We start from the raw sequence: 16,611 nt of genomic DNA on the forward strand, positions 1-16,611 counted from the left end.
AGGACTGAGGGTTGGGTATTGATGCTTGAGGTCTGAGGATTGAGGATTGCGGATTGCGAATTGAGGATTGAGGATTGTGGATTGAAGATTGAGGATTGAAGATTGAGGCTTGGGTATTGAGGATTGAAGATTGAGGATTGGGGACGGAGTGCTGAGGGTTGAGTGATGAGCATTGATGTTTGTGGATAGAGATTTGAAGATTGCAGATTGAGTATTGAGTATTGAAAACTGTGAATTGATGATGTTGTATTGAGGATTGAGGATTGACAACTGATTGTTGAGGACTGAGGGCTGAAGATTGAGGATTCAGGATTGAGGATTGAGGATTGAAGATTGAGGATTGCGGACTGAGGATTGCAGATTGAGGATTGAGGATTGAGGATCGAGGATTGAGGATTGAGGATTGAGGATTGAGGATTGCGTATTGAGGATTGAGTGTTGAGGATTGAAGATTGAGGATTTGGTATTGAGGATTGAAGAATGAGGTTTGGGGATTGAGGATTGAGGATTGAGGATTGAGGATTGAGGATTGAGGATTGAGGATTGAAGATTCAGGATTGGGTATTGCGGATTGAACATTCAGGATTGAGGATTGAGGATAGAGGATTGAGTATTGAGGATTGAAGATTGAATATTGATGATTGAAGATTGAGGATTGAGGATTGAGGGTTGTGGATTGCGGACGAGGACTGAGGGTTGAGTATTTATTCTTGAGGTCTGAGGATTGAGGATTGAGTGTTGAGAATTGAGGGTTGAGGATTGAGGATTGAAGATTGAGGATTGGGTATTGGGGATTGAAGAATGAGGATTGAGGATTGAGGATTGAGGATTGTGAATTGAAGATTGACAATTCAGGATTGGAGATTGACGATTGAGGATTGAGGATTGAGGATTGAGGGTTCAGGATTGAGGATTGAGGATTGAAGACTCAGTATTGAGGATTGAAGGTTGAGGATTGAGGATTGAGGGTTGAGTATTGAGGATTGAAGATTGAGGATTGGGGACTGAGTGTCGAGCGTTGAGTGATGAGAATTGATGTTTGTGGATTGAGATTTGAAGATTGAAGATCGGGGATTGAGTATTGGAAACTGTGAATTGGGTATATTCTATTGAGGATTGAGGACTGACAATTGATTGTTGAGGACTGAGGGCTGAAGATTGAGGATTCAGGATTGAGGATTCAGGTTTGAGGTTTGAGCACTGAGGATTGAGGATTGAGGATTGAGGATTGAGTATTGAGGATTGAAGATGGAGGATTGGGTATTGAGGACTGAACACTCAGGATTGAGGATTGAGGATATAGGATTGAGGATTGAGGATCGAATATTGAATATTGATGATTGAAGATTGAGGATTGAGGATTGAGGGTTGTGGATTGCGGACGAGGACTGAGGGTTGAGTATTGATGTTTGAGGTCTGAGGATTGAGGATTGAGGATTGAGAATTGAGGATTGAGGATTGTGGATTGAAGATTGAGGATTGGGTGTTGAGGATTGAAGAATGAGGATAGAGGATTGAGGATTGAAGATTGAGGGTTGAAGATTGAGTATTGTGGATTGAAGGTTCAGGATTGAGGATTCAGGATTGAGGACTGAGGATTGAATATTGAGGATTGGGAACTGAGGGTTGACGGTTGAGGATTGAGGATTAAATATTGAGGATTGGGTATTGAGTATTGAACATTCAGGATTGAGGATTGAGGATAGAGGATTGAGGATTGAGGATTGAAGATTGAATATTGATGATTGAAGATTGAGGATTGAGGATTGAGTGTTGTGGATTGCGGACGAGGACTTAGGGTTGAGTATTGATGTTTGAGGTCTGAGGAATGAGGATTGAGGATTGAGAATTGAGGATTGAGGATTGAGGATTGAAGATTGAGGGTTGGGTGTTGAGGATTGAAGAATGAGGATAGAGGATTGAGGATTGAAGATTGAGAGTTGAAGATTGAGTATTGAGGATTGTAGATTGAGGATTGAGGATTGAGGATTGAGGATTGAGGATAGAGAATTGAAGATTGAGGATTGAAGATTGAGTATTGAGGATTGAAAATTGAGGATTTAGGATTGAGGATTGAAGATTGAGGACTGAGTGTTGAGAGTTGAGTGATGAAGATTGATGTTTGTGGATTGAGATTTGAAGATTGAAGAATGGGGATTGAGTATTGAAAACTGTGAATTGAGGATATTCTATTGAGGATTGAGGATTGACAATTGACTGTTGAGGACTGAGGGCTGAAGATTGAGGATTCAGGATTGAGGACTCGGTATTGTGGTTTCAGGACTGAGGATTGAGGTTTGAGGATTGAGGATTGAGGATTGAGGATTGAAGGTTGAGGATATGGTATTGAGGATTGAACATTCAGGATTGAGGACTCAGGATAGAGGATTGAGGATTGAGGATTGAAGATTGAATATTGATGATTGAAGATTGAGGATTGAGGATTGAGGGTTGTGGATTGCGGACGAGGGCTGAGCGTTGAGTATTGATGTTTTAGGTCTGAGGATTGAGGATTGAGGATTGAGAATTGAGGATTGAGGACTGAGGATTGAGGATTGAGGATTGAGGATTGAGTATTGAGGATTGAAGATTGAGGATTGGGTATTGAGGATTGAACATTCAGGATTGAGGATTGAGGATAGAGGATTGAGGATTGAGGATTGAAGATTGAATATTGATGATTGAAGATTGAGGATTGAGGATTGAGGGTTGTGGATTGCGGACGAGGACTGAGGGTTGAGTATTGATGTTTGAGGTCTGACGATTGAGGATTGATGATTGAGAATTGAGGATTGAGGATTGAGGATTGAAGATTGAGGATTGGGTGTTGAGGATTGAAGAATGAGGATAGAGGATTGAGGATTGAAGATTGAGGGTTGAAGATTGAGTATTGAGGATTGAAGATTGAGGATTGAAGATTGAGGATTGGGGATGGAGGATTGAGGATTAAGGATTGACGATTGAGGATTGAGGATTGAAGATTGAGGATTGAGGATTGAAGATTGAGTATTGAGTATTGAAGGTTGAGGATTGAGGATTGACGATTGAGGATTGAGGATAGAGGATAGAAGATTGTGGATTGGGGATTGAGGATTGACGATTGAGGATTGAGTGTTGAGGATTGAGAGTTGAGGATTCAGGATTGAAGATTGAGTATTGAGGATTCAAGATTGAGGATTGATGATTGAGGATTGAAGACCGTGGACTTAGTGTTGAGGGTTGAGTGATGAGAATTGATGTTTGTGGATTGAGATTTAAAGATTGAAGAATGGGGATTGAGTATTGAAAACTGTGAATTGAGGATATTCTATTGAGGATTGAGGATTGACAATTGATTGTTGAGGTCTGAGGACTGAAGTTTGCGGATTCAGGATTGAGGATTCGGGATTGAGGTTTCAGGACTGAGGATTGAGGGTTGAGGATTGAGGATTGAGGATTGTGGATTGAGTATTGAGGATTGAGGATTGAGGATTGAGTATTGAGGATTGAAAATTGAGGATTGATGATTGAGGATTGAGGATTGAGGATTGAGGATGAGGGTTGAGGGTTGAGGATTGAGGTTTCAGGACTAAGGACTGAGGATTGAGGATAGAGAATTGAGGATTGAGGATTGAGGATTGAAGATTGTGGCTCCGGTATTGAGGTTTGAGGATTGTGGATTGAGGATTGAGGATTGAGGATTGAGGATTGAGGATTGAAGGTTGAATATTGATGATTGAAGATTGCGGATTTAGGATTAAGGTTTGTGGATTGAGGACGAGGTCAGAGGGTTGGGTATTGATGCTTGAGGTCTGAGGATTGAGGACAGAGGATTGCGAATTGAGGATTGAGGATTGAGGATTGAGGATTGAGGATTTGGTATTGAGGATTGAAGAATGAGGATTGAGGATTGAGGATTGAGGATTGAGGATTGAGGATTGAGGATTGAGGATTGAGGATTGAAGATTGAGGATTGAGTGTTGAAGATTGAGGATTGAGGATTGAGGATTGAGGATTGAGGATTGAGGATAGAGGATTGAAGATTGAGGATTGAAGATTGAGTATTGAGTATTCAAGGTTGAGGATTGAGGATTGAGGATTGAAGATTGAGGACTGAGTGTTGAGGGCTGAGTCATGAGTATTGATGTTTGTGGATTGAGATTTGAAGATTGAAGAATGGGGATTGAGTATTGAAAACTGTGAATTGAGGATATTCTATTGAGGATTGAGGATTGACTATTGATTGTTGAGGACTGAGGACTGAATTTTGCGGATTCAGGATTGAGGATTCGGGATTGAGGTTTCAGGACTGAGGATTGAGGGTTGAGGATTGAGGATTGTGGATTGAGGATTGAAGGTTGAATATTGATGATTGAAGATTGAGGATTGAGGATTGAGGGTTGTGGATTCAGGACGAGGACTGAGGGTTGGGTATTGATGCTTGAGGTCTGAGGATTGAGGATTGCGGATTGCGAATTGAGGATTGAGGATTGTGGATTGAAGATTGAGGATTGAAGATTGAGGCTTGGGTATTGAGGATTGAAGATTGAGGATTGGGGACGGAGTGCTGAGGGTTGAGTGATGAGCATTGATGTTTGTGGATAGAGATTTGAAGATTGCAGATTGAGTATTGAGTATTGAAAACTGTGAATTGATGATGTTGTATTGAGGATTGAGGATTGACAACTGATTGTTGAGGACTGAGGGCTGAAGATTGAGGATTCAGGATTGAGGATTGAGGATTGAAGATTGAGGATTGCGGACTGAGGATTGCAGATTGAGGATTGAGGATTGAGGATCGAGGATTGAGGATTGAGGATTGAGGATTGAGGATTGCGTATTGAGGATTGAGTGTTGAGGATTGAAGATTGAGGATTTGGTATTGAGGATTGAAGAATGAGGTTTGGGGATTGAGGATTGAGGATTGAGGATTGAGGATTGAGGATTGAGGATTGAGGATTGAAGATTCAGGATTGGGTATTACGGATTGAACATTCAGGATTGAGGATTGAGGATAGAGGATTGAGTATTGAGGATTGAAGATTGAATATTGATGATTGAAGATTGAGGATTGAGGATTGAGGGTTGTGGATTGCGGACGAGGACTGAGGGTTGAGTATTTATTCTTGAGGTCTGAGGATTGAGGATTGAGTGTTGAGAATTGAGGGTTGAGGATTGAGGATTGAAGATTGAGGATTGGGTATTGGGGATTGAAGAATGAGGATTGAGGATTGAGGATTGAGGATTGTGAATTGAAGATTGACAATTCAGGATTGGAGATTGACGATTGAGGATTGAGGATTGAGGATTGAGGGTTCAGGATTGAGGATTGAGGATTGAAGACTCAGTATTGAGGATTGAAGGTTGAGGATTGAGGATTGAGGGTTGAGGATTGAGGATTGAAGATTGAGGATTGGGGACTGAGTGTCGAGCGTTGAGTGATGAGAATTGATGTTTGTGGATTGAGATTTGAAGATTGAAGATCGGGGATTGAGTATTGGAAACTGTGAATTGGGTATATTCTATTGAGGATTGAGGACTGACAATTGATTGTTGAGGACTGAGGGCTGAAGATTGAGGATTCAGGATTGAGGATTCAGGTTTGAGGTTTGAGCACTGAGGATTGAGGATTGAGGATTGAGGATTGAGTATTGAGGATTGAAGATGGAGGATTGGGTATTGACGACTGAACACTCAGGATTGAGGATTGAGGATATAGGATTGAGGATTGAGGATCGAATATTGAATATTGATGATTGAAGATTGAGGATTGAGGATTGAGGGTTGTGGATTGCGGACGAGGACTGAGGGTTGAGTATTGATGTTTGAGGTCTGAGGATTGAGGATTGAGGATTGAGAATTGAGGATTGAGGATTGTGGATTGAAGATTGAGGATTGGGTGTTGAGGATTGAAGAATGAGGATAGAGGATTGAGGATTGAAGATTGAGGGTTGAAGATTGAGTATTGTGGATTGAAGGTTCAGGATTGAGGATTCAGGATTGAGGACTGAGGATTGAATATTGAGGATTGGGAACTGAGGGTTGACGGTTGAGGATTGAGGATTAAATATTGAGGATTGGGTATTGAGTATTGAACATTCAGGATTGAGGATTGAGGATAGAGGATTGAGGATTGAGGATTGAAGATTGAATATTGATGATTGAAGATTGAGGATTGAGGATTGAGTGTTGTGGATTGCGGACGAGGACTTAGGGTTGAGTATTGATGTTTGAGGTCTGAGGAATGAGGATTGAGGATTGAGAATTGAGGATTGAGGATTGAGGATTGAAGATTGAGGGTTGGGTGTTGAGGATTGAAGAATGAGGATAGAGGATTGAGGATTGAAGATTGAGAGTTGAAGATTGAGTATTGAGGATTGTAGATTGAGGATTGAGGATTGAGGATTGAGGATTGAGGATAGAGAATTGAAGATTGAGGATTGAAGATTGAGTATTGAGGATTGAAAATTGAGGATTTAGGATTGAGGATTGAAGATTGAGGACTGAGTGTTGAGGGTTGAGTGATGAAGATTGATGTTTGTGGATTGAGATTTGAAGATTGAAGAATGGGGATTGAGTATTGAAAACTGTGAATTGAGGATATTCTATTGAGGATTGAGGATTGACAATTGACTGTTGAGGACTGAGGGCTGAAGATTGAGGATTCAGGATTGAGGACTCGGTATTGTGGTTTCAGGACTGAGGATTGAGGTTTGAGGATTGAGGATTGAGGATTGAGGATTGAAGGTTGAGGATATGGTATTGAGGATTGAACATTCAGGATTGAGGACTCAGGATAGAGGATTGAGGATTGAGGATTGAAGATTGAATATTGATGATTGAAGATTGAGGATTGAGGATTGAGGGTTGTGGATTGCGGACGAGGGCTGAGCGTTGAGTATTGATGTTTTAGGTCTGAGGATTGAGGATTGAGGATTGAGAATTGAGGATTGAGGACTGAGGATTGAGGATTGAGGATTGAGGATTGAGTATTGAGGATTGAAGATTGAGGATTGGGTATTGAGGATTGAACATTCAGGATTGAGGATTGAGGATAGAGGATTGAGGATTGAGGATTGAAGATTGAATATTGATGATTGAAGATTGAGGATTGAGGATTGAGGGTTGTGGATTGCGGACGAGGACTGAGGGTTGAGTATTGATGTTTGAGGTCTGACGATTGAGGATTGATGATTGAGAATTGAGGATTGAGGATTGAGGATTGAAGATTGAGGATTGGGTGTTGAGGATTGAAGAATGAGGATAGAGGATTGAGGATTGAAGATTGAGGGTTGAAGATTGAGTATTGAGGATTGAAGATTGAGGATTGAGTATTGAGGATTGAGGATTGAGGGTTGAGGATTGAAGGTTGAGTATTGAGGATTGAAGATTGCGGATTTAGGATTGACGATTGAAGATTGAGGACTGAGTGTTGAGGGTTGTGTGATGATAATTGATGTTTGTGGATTGAGATTTGAAGATTGAAGAATGGGGATTGAGTATTGAAAACTGTTAATTGAAGATATTCTATTGAGGATTGAGGATTGACAATTGATTCTTGAGGACTGAGGGCTGAGGATTGAGGATTCAGGATTGAGGATTCGGTATTGAGGTATCAGGACTGAGGATTGTGGGTTGAGGATTGAGGATTGAGGATTAAGGATTTGGGATTGAGGATTGAGGATTGAGGATTGAGGATTGAGGATTCAGGGTTGTGGATTGCGGACGAGGACTGAGGGTTGAGTATTGATCCTTGAGGTCTGAGGATTGAGGATTGAGTGTTGAGAATTGAGGGTTGAGGATTGAGGATGGAAGATTGAGGATTGGGTATTGGGGATAGAAGAATGAGGATTGAGGATTGAGGATTGAGGATTGAGAATTGAAGATTGACAATTCAGGATTGGAGATTGCCGATTGAGGATTGAGGATTGAGGATTGAGGGTTCAGGATTGAGGATTGAGGATTGAAGACTGAGTATTGAGGATTGAAGGTTGAGGATTGAGGATTGAGGGTTGAGGATTCAGGATTGAAGATTGAGGATTGGGGACTGAGTGTCAAGCGTTGAGTGATGAGAATTGATGTTTGTGGATTGATATTTGAAGATTCAAGATTGGGGATTGAGTATTGAAAACTGTGAATTGGGTATATTCTATTGAGGATTGAGGACTGACAATTGATTGTTGAGGACTGAGGGCTGAAGATTGAGGATTCAGGATTGAGGATTCAGGATTGAGGTTTGAGGACTGAGGATTGAGGATTGAGGATTGAGGATTGAGTATTGAGGATTGAAGATTGAGGATTGGGTATTGAGGACTGAACACTCAGGATTGAGGATTGAGGATAGAGGATTGAGGATTGAGGATCGAATATTGCATATTGATGATTGAAGATTGAGGATGGAGGATTGAGGGTTGTGGATTGCGGACGAGGACTGAGGGTTGAGTATTGATGTTTGAGGTCTGAGGATTGAGGATTGAGGATTGAGAATTGAGGATTGAGGATTGAGGATTGAAGATTGAGGATTGCGTGTTGAGGATTGAAGAATGAGGATAGAGGATTGAGGATTGAAGATTCAGGGTTAAAGATTGAGTATTGTGGATTGAAGGTTCAGGATTCAGGATTCAGGATTGAGGATTGAGGATTGAAGATTGAGGATTGGGAATTGAGGGTTGACGGTTGAGGATTGAGGATTAAATATTGAGGATTGGGTATTGAGTATTGAACATTCAGGATTGAGGATTGAGGATAGAGGATTGAGGATTGAGGATTGAAGATTGAATATTGATGATTGAAGATTGAGGATTGAGGATTGAGTGTTGTGGATTGCGGACGAGGACTGAGGGTTGAGTATTGATGTTTGAGGTCTGAGGATTGAGGATTGAGGATTGAGAATTGAGGATTGAGGATTGAGGATTGAAGATTAAGGGTTGGGTGTTGAGGATTGAAGAATGAGGATAGAGGATTGAGGATTGAAGATTGAGAGTTGAAGATTGTGTATTGAGGATTGTTGATTGAGGATTGAGGATTGAGGATTGAGGATTGAGGATAGAGAATTGAGGATTGAGGATTGAAGATTGAGTATTGAGGATTGAAAATTGAGGATTTAGGATTGAGGATTGAAGATTGAGGACTGAGTGTTGAGGGTTGAGTGATGAAAATTGATGTTTGTGGATTGAGATTTGAAGATTGAAGAATGGGGATTGAGTATTGAAAACTGTGAATTGAGGATATTCTATTGAGGATTGAGGATTGACAATTGATTGTTGAGGACTGAGGGCTGAAGATTGAGGTTTCAGGATTGAGGATTCGGTATTGAGGTTTCAGGACTGAGGATTGAGGTTTGAGGATTGAGGATTGAGGATTGAGGATTGAAGGTTGAGGATAGGGTATTGAGGATTTAACATTCAGTATTGAGGACTCAGGATAGAGGATTGAGGATTGATGATTGAAGATTGAATATTGATGATTGAAGATTGAGGATTGAGGATTGAGGGTTGTGGATTGCGGACGAGGGCTGAGGGTTGAGTATTGATGTTTTAGGTCTGAGGATTGAGGATTGAGGATTGAGAATTGAGGATTGAGGACTGAGGATTGAGGATTGAGTATTGAGGATTGAAGATTGAGGATTGGGTATTGAGGATTGAACATTCAGGATTGAGGATTGAGGATAGAGGATTGAGGATTGAGGATTGAAGATTGAGGGTTGATGATTGAGTATTGAGGATTGAAGATTGAGTGTTGAAGATTGAGTATTGAGGATTGAAGATTGATGATTGAGGTTTGAGGTTTGAGGATTGAGGATTGAGGATTGAAGATTGAAGATTGAGTATTGAGGATTGAAGATTGAGGATTGGGGATGGAGGATTGAGGATTAAGGATTGACGATTGAGGATTGAGTATTGAAGATTGAGGATTGAGGATTGAAGATTGAGTATTGAGTATTGAAGGTTGAGGATTGAGGATTGACGATTGAGGATTGAGGATAGAGGATAGAAGATTGTGGATTGGGGATTGAGGATTGACGATTGAGGATTGAGTGTTGAGGATTGAGAGTTGAGGATTCAGGATTGAAGATTGAGTATTGAGGATTCAAGATTGAGGATTGATGATTGAGGATTGAAGACCGTGGACTGAGTGTTGAGGGTTGAGTGATGAGAATTGATGTTTGTGGATTGAGATTTAAAGATTGAAGAATGGGGATTGAGTATTGAAAACTGTGAATTGAGGATATTCTATTGAGGATTGAGGATTGACAATTGATTGTTGAGGTCTGAGGACTGAAGTTTGCGGATTCAGGATTGAGGATTCGGGATTGAGGTTTCAGGACTGAGGATTGAGGGTTGAGGATTGAGGATTGAGGATTGTGGATTGAGTATTGAGGATTGAGGATTGAGGATTGAGTATTGAGGATTGAAAATTGAGGATTGATGATTGAGGATTGAGGATTGAGGATTGAGGATGAGGGTTGAGGGTTGAGGATTGAGGTTTCAGGACTAAGGACTGAGGATTGAGGATAGAGAATTGAGGATTGAGGATTGAGGATTGAAGATTGTGGCTCCGGTATTGAGGTTTGAGGATTGTGGATTGAGGATTGAGGATTGAGGATTGAGGATTGAGGATTGAAGGTTGAATATTGATGATTGAAGATTGCGGATTTAGGATTAAGGTTTGTGGATTGAGGACGAGGTCAGAGGGTTGGGTATTGATGCTTGAGGTCTGAGGATTGAGGACAGAGGATTGCGAATTGAGGATTGAGGATTGAGGATTGAGGATTGAGGATTTGGTATTGAGGATTGAAGAATGAGGATTGAGGATTGAGGATTGAGGATTGAGGATTGAGGATTGAGGATTGAGGATTGAGGATTGAAGATTGAGGATTGAGTGTTGAAGATTGAGGATTGAGGATTGAGGATTGAGGATTGAGGATTGAGGATAGAGGATTGAAGATTGAGGATTGAAGATTGAGTATTGAGTATTCAAGGTTGAGGATTGAGGATTGAGGATTGAAGATTGAGGACTGAGTGTTGAGGGCTGAGTCATGAGTATTGATGTTTGTGGATTGAGATTTGAAGATTGAAGAATGGGGATTGAGTATTGAAAACTGTGAATTGAGGATATTCTATTGAGGATTGAGGATTGACTATTGATTGTTGAGGACTGAGGACTGAATTTTGCGGATTCAGGATTGAGGATTCGGGATTGAGGTTTCAGGACTGAGGATTGAGGGTTGAGGATTGAGGATTGTGGATTGAGGATTGAAGGTTGAATATTGATGATTGAAGATTGAGGATTGAGGATTGAGGGTTGTGGATTCAGGACGAGGACTGAGGGTTGGGTATTGATGCTTGAGGTCTGAGGATTGAGGATTGCGGATTGCGAATTGAGGATTGAGGATTGTGGATTGAAGATTGAGGATTGAAGATTGAGGCTTGGGTATTGAGGATTGAAGATTGAGGATTGGGGACGGAGTGCTGAGGGTTGAGTGATGAGCATTGATGTTTGTGGATAGAGATTTGAAGATTGCAGATTGAGTATTGAGTATTGAAAACTGTGAATTGATGATGTTGTATTGAGGATTGAGGATTGACAACTGATTGTTGAGGACTGAGGGCTGAAGATTGAGGATTCAGGATTGAGGATTGAGGATTGAAGATTGAGGATTGCGGACTGAGGATTGCAGATTGAGGATTGAGGATTGAGGATCGAGGATTGAGGATTGAGGATTGAGGATTGAGGATTGCGTATTGAGGATTGAGTGTTGAGGATTGAAGATTGAGGATTTGGTATTGAGGATTGAAGAATGAGGTTTGGGGATTGAGGATTGAGGATTGAGGATTGAGGATTGAGGATTGAGGATTGAGGATTGAAGATTCAGGATTGGGTATTACGGATTGAACATTCAGGATTGAGGATTGAGGATAGAGGATTGAGTATTGAGGATTGAAGATTGAATATTGATGATTGAAGATTGAGGATTGAGGATTGAGGGTTGTGGATTGCGGACGAGGACTGAGGGTTGAGTATTTATTCTTGAGGTCTGAGGATTGAGGATTGAGTGTTGAGAATTGAGGGTTGAGGATTGAGGATTGAAGATTGAGGATTGGGTATTGGGGATTGAAGAATGAGGATTGAGGATTGAGGATTGAGGATTGTGAATTGAAGATTGACAATTCAGGATTGGAGATTGACGATTGAGGATTGAGGATTGAGGATTGAGGGTTCAGGATTGAGGATTGAGGATTGAAGACTCAGTATTGAGGATTGAAGGTTGAGGATTGAGGATTGAGGGTTGAGGATTGAGGATTGAAGATTGAGGATTGGGGACTGAGTGTCGAGCGTTGAGTGATGAGAATTGATGTTTGTGGATTGAGATTTGAAGATTGAAGATCGGGGATTGAGTATTGGAAACTGTGAATTGGGTATATTCTATTGAGGATTGAGGACTGACAATTGATTGTTGAGGACTGAGGGCTGAAGATTGAGGATTCAGGATTGAGGATTCAGGTTTGAGGTTTGAGCACTGAGGATTGAGGATTGAGGATTGAGGATTGAGTATTGAGGATTGAAGATGGAGGATTGGGTATTGAGGACTGAACACTCAGGATTGAGGATTGAGGATATAGGATTGAGGATTTAGGATCGAATATTGAATATTGATGATTGAAGATTGAGGATTGAGGATTGAGGGTTGTGGATTGCGGACGAGGACTGAGGGTTGAGTATTGATGTTTGAGGTTTGAGGATTGAGGATTGAGGATTGAGAATTGAGGATTGAGGATTGTGGATTGAAGATTGAGGATTGGGTGTTGAGGATTGAAGAATGAGGATAGAGGATTGAGGATTGAAGATTGAGGGTTGAAGATTGAGTATTGTGGATTGAAGGTTCAGGATTGAGGATTCAGGATTGAGGACTGAGGATTGAATATTGAGGATTGGGAACTGAGGGTTGACGGTTGAGGATTGAGGATTAAATATTGAGGATTGGGTATTGAGTATTGAACATTCAGGATTGAGGATTGAGGATAGAGGATTGAGGATTGAGGATTGAAGATTGAATATTGATGATTGAAGATTGAGGATTGAGGATTGAGTGTTGTGGATTGCGGACGAGGACTTAGGGTTGAGTATTGATGTTTGAGGTCCGAGGAATGAGGATTGAGGATTGAGAATTGAGGATTGAGGATTGAGGATTGAAGATTGAGGGTTGGGTGTTGAGGATTGAAGAATGAGGATAGAGGATTGAGGATTGAAGATTGAGAGTTGAAGATTGAGTATTGAGGATTGTAGATTGAGGATTGAGGATTGAGGATTGAGGATTGAGGATAGAGAATTGAAGATTGAGGATTGAAGATTGAGTATTGAGGATTGAAAATTGAGGATTTAGGATTGAGGATTGAAGATTGAGGACTGAGTGTTGAGGGTTGAGTGATGAAGATTGATGTTTGTGGATTGAGATTTGAAGATTGAAGAATGGGGATTGAGTATTGAAAACTGTGAATTGAGGATATTCTATTGAGGATTGAGGATTGACAATTGACTGTTGAGGACTGAGGGCTGAAGATTGAGGATTCAGGATTGAGGACTCGGTATTGTGGTTTCAGGACTGAGGATTGAGGTTTGAGGATTGAGGATTGAGGATTGAGGATTGAAGGTTGAGGATATGGTATTGAGGATTGAACATTCAGGATTGAGGACTCAGGATAGAGGATTGAGGATTGAGGATTGAAGATTGAATATTGATGATTGAAGATTGAGGATTGAGGATTGAGGGTTGTGGATTGCGGACGAGGGCTGAGCGTTGAGTATTGATGTTTTAGGTCTGAGGATTGAGGATTGAGGATTGAGAATTGAGGATTGAGGACTGAGGATTGAGGATTGAGGATTGAGGATTGAGTATTGAGGATTGAAGATTGAGGATTGGGTATTGAGGATTGAACATTCAGGATTGAGGATTGAGGATAGAGGATTGAGGATTGAGGATTGAAGATTGAATATTGATGATTGAAGATTGAGGATTGAGGATTGAGGGTTGTGGATTGCGGACGAGGACTGAGGGTTGAGTATTGATGTTTGAGGTCTGACGATTGAGGATTGATGATTGAGAATTGAGGATTGAGGATTGAGGATTGAAGATTGAGGATTGGGTGTTGAGGAATGAAGAATGAGGATAGAGGATTGAGGATTGAAGATTGAGGGTTGAAGATTGAGTATTGAGGATTGAAGATTGAGGATTGAGTATTGAGGATTGAGGATTGAGGGTTGAGGATTGAAGGTTGAGTATTGAGGATTGAAGATTGCGGATTTAGGATTGACGATTGAAGATTGAGGACTGAGTGTTGAGGGTTGTGTGATGATAATTGATGTTTGTGGATTGAGATTTGAAGATTGAAGAATGGGGATTGAGTATTGAAAACTGTTAATTGAAGATATTCTATTGAGGATTGAGGATTGACAATTGATTCTTGAGGACTGAGGGCTGAGGATTGAGGATTCAGGATTGAGGATTCGGTATTGAGGTATCAGGACTGAGGATTGTGGGTTGAGGATTGAGGATTGAGGATTAAGGATTTGGGATTGAGGATTGAGGATTGAGGATTGAGGATTGAGGATTCAGGGTTGTGGATTGCGGACGAGGACTGAGGGTTGAGTATTGATCCTTGAGGTCTGAGGATTGAGGATTGAGTGTTGAGAATTGAGGGTTGAGGATTGAGGATGGAAGATTGAGGATTGGGTATTGGGGATAGAAGAATGAGGATTGAGGATTGAGGATTGAGGATTGAGAATTGAAGATTGACAATTCAGGATTGGAGATTGCCGATTGAGGATTGAGGATTGAGGATTGAGGGTTCAGGATTGAGGATTGAGGATTGAAGACTGAGTATTGAGGATTGAAGGTTGAGGATTGAGGATTGAGGGTTGAGGATTCAGGATTGAAGATTGAGGATTGGGGACTGAGTGTCGAGCGTTGAGTGATGAGAATTGATGTTTGTGGATTGATATTTGAAGATTCAAGATTGGGGATTGAGTATTGAAAACTGTGAATTGGGTATATTCTATTGAGGATTGAGGACTGACAATTGATTGTTGAGGACTGAGGGCTGAAGATTGAGGATTCAGGATTGAGGATTCAGGATTGAGGTTTGAGGACTGAGGATTGAGGATTGAGGATTGAGGATTGAGTATTGAGGATTGAAGATTGAGGATTGGGTATTGAGGACTGAACACTCAGGATTGAGGATTGAGGATAGAGGATTGAGGATTGAGGATCGAATATTGCATATTGATGATTGAAGATTGAGGATGGAGGATTGAGGGTTGTGGATTGCGGACGAGGGCTGAGGGTTGAGTATTGATGTTTGAGGTCTGAGGATTGAGGATTGAGGATTGAGAATTGAGGATTGAGGATTGAGGATTGAAGATTGAGGATTGGGTGTTGAGGATTGAAGAATGAGGATAGAGGATTGAGGATTGAAGATTCAGGGTTAAAGATTGAGTATTGTGGATTGAAGGTTCAGGATTCAGGATTCAGGATTGAGGATTGAGGATTGAAGATTGAGGATTGGGAATTGAGGGTTGACGGTTGAGGATTGAGGATTAAATATTGAGGATTGGGTATTGAGTATTGAACATTCAGGATTGAGGATTGAGGATAGAGGATTGAGGATTGAGGATTGAAGATTGAATATTGATGATTGAAGATTGAGGATTGAGGATTGAGTGTTGTGGATTGCGGACGAGGACTGAGGGTTGAGTATTGATGTTTGAGGTCTGAGGATTGAGGATTGAGGATTGAGAATTGAGGATTGAGGATTGAGGATTGAAGATTAAGGGTTGGGTGTTGAGGATTGAAGAATGAGGATAGAGGATTGAGGATTGAAGATTGAGAGTTGAAGATTGTGTATTGAGGATTGTTGATTGAGGATTGAGGATTGAGGATTGAGGATTGAGGATTGAGGATAGAGAATTGAGGATTGAGGATTGAAGATTGAGTATTGAGGATTGAAAATTGAGGATTTAGGATTGAGGATTGAAGATTGAGGACTGAGTGTTGAGGGTTGAGTGATGAAAATTGATGTTTGTGGATTGAGATTTGAAGATTGAAGAATGGGGATTGAGTATTGAAAACTGTGAATTGAGGATATTCTATTGAGGATTGAGGATTGACAATTGATTGTTGAGGACTGAGGGCTGAAGATTGAGGATTCAGGACTGAGGATTCGGTATTGAGGTTTCAGGACTGAGGATTGAGGTTTGAGGATTGAGGATTGAGGATTGAGGATTGAAGGTTGAGGATAGGGTATTGAGGATTGAACATTCAGTATTGAGGACTCAGGATAGAGGATTGAGGATTGATGATTGAAGATTGAATATTGATGATTGAAGATTGAGGATTGAGGATTGAGGGTTGTGGATTGCGGACGAGGGCTGAGGGTTGAGTATTGATGTTTTAGGTCTGAGGATTGAGGATTGAGGATTGAGAATTGAGTATTGAGGATTGAAGATTGAGGATTGGGTATTGAGGATTGAACATTCAGGATTGAGGATTGAGGATAGAGGATTGAGGATTGAGGATTGAAGATTGAGGATTGATGATTGAGTATTGAGGATTGAAGATTGAGTGTTGAAGATTGA

This window comes from Calliopsis andreniformis, unplaced genomic scaffold (assembly GCF_051401765.1).
Source record: "Calliopsis andreniformis isolate RMS-2024a unplaced genomic scaffold, iyCalAndr_principal scaffold0111, whole genome shotgun sequence".
Classification (NCBI taxonomy): domain Eukaryota; kingdom Metazoa; phylum Arthropoda; class Insecta; order Hymenoptera; family Andrenidae; genus Calliopsis; species Calliopsis andreniformis.